Here is a 1,547-nt window from a genome sequence, read left to right as displayed (position 1 = left end):
CACACACGCCAGCCCTGCTGTCCCCTGCTCACACATGCCAGCCCTGCTCACACATGCTAGCCCTGCTGTCCCCTGCTCACACACGCCAGCCCTGCCGTCTCCTGCTCATACATACCAGCCCTGCTGTCCCCTGCTCACACACACCAGCCCTGCTGTTCCCTGCTCACACACGCCAGCCCTGCTGTCCCCTGCTCACACACACCAGCCCTGTTTCTATTGCTTGTTTCATTCACATGGGATTGGTCTGGAACTTTCCTTCTTTGAAATACTTTTCTCAAATTTTTATACAAAATTGCTGTTTCGTGGCTGTTTTTCTCCTTCTTTCTCTGTGTGGAAGTTGTACATGTGTGCTTGTGAATGCAGATGCTGGAGGAGAATACCACTGGACAACCTTTTCACCCTAAAGCACATTTATTTATTTATTTATTTATTTATTTATTTATTTATTTATTTATTTATTTATTGTGCTAGGGTTTAGAACTTGGTGCAGTAGGTAAGTGTTCTACCACTGAGCTACGCCCCTAGCCTTTCTTTCTGTTCTTTATTATCCTCTATGTAGTTCTAGTGTTATGGGGCTGGAGAGATGTCTTAGTGGTTAGGGGCTTGCTGCTCTTCCAAAGGATCTAAGTTCAGCACCCAGCACCCATGTCTGGCAGCCCATGATCAACTGTCATTCCAGCTCTAGGTGACCTGATGCCCTTTCTTGTCCTCTCAACCTTCTCATGCATGTGGCAGATAGATACTCATATTGACACTAAAGAGAAAGTCTGGTGCCATTCTTGTTTCAAATGTTTGCAAGTGTCCACTGGTGAAATTCTTTGGAGGCACAGGTTTCGCTGTGGAAAGCTTTTGCTTTCGAGCTTTCACTTTTACTAATTTTTAAAAAGCAGTTAAGTGGTCACTCCAATTTCGTCTTTTCTAGTAATGGCCTTGATAAGCAATGCATCTCTAGGCAACCATCAGTTTCATTTAAGTGTCTAAGTTATTTGCATAAGATTTGATAACTCCCTGATTTTGTTAGCGTGTATACTTTGGTGACATCTTTCTTATTTGTCATCTTGATGCATGTGTACCCTCTTTTTCTAGACAGTTCTCCAAGACCAGCCATTTTATTTTATTTTTTATTTTCTTCTTCAATCAAATCACTGATTGGCCCATTAGCTCTAGCTTCTTATTGGCTAACTCTTACACCTTAAATTAACCCATTTCTATTCATCTGTGTATTGCTATGAGGCTGTGGTTTACTAGGTAAAGTTCCAACATCTGTCTAGGCGGGGCTACATGGCTTCTCTCTGACTTTGTCTTCTTTCTCCCAGCATTTGGTTTAGTTTTCCCCGCCTACCTATATACTGCCCTGCACAGGCCTAAGACAGTTTCTTTATTAACTAATGGTATTCATAGCATTCAGAGGGAAATTCCACATCACCTCCCCTTTTTTGTCTAATTAAAAAGGAAGGTTGTAGACGTAAGTCACAAACGATGCCACAGCAGTTTGGAATTATAATTAACAGGGTAGTATTTATTTAAAGGGGAAAAAAACTTACAGA

The sequence above is a fragment of the Microtus ochrogaster genome, chromosome 7 (assembly GCF_000317375.1).
Source record: "Microtus ochrogaster isolate Prairie Vole_2 chromosome 7, MicOch1.0, whole genome shotgun sequence".
Taxonomy (NCBI): Eukaryota; Metazoa; Chordata; class Mammalia; order Rodentia; family Cricetidae; genus Microtus; species Microtus ochrogaster.
The sequence above is the reverse complement of the archived record's forward strand: the minus strand, read 5'-3'. Positions refer to the sequence as shown.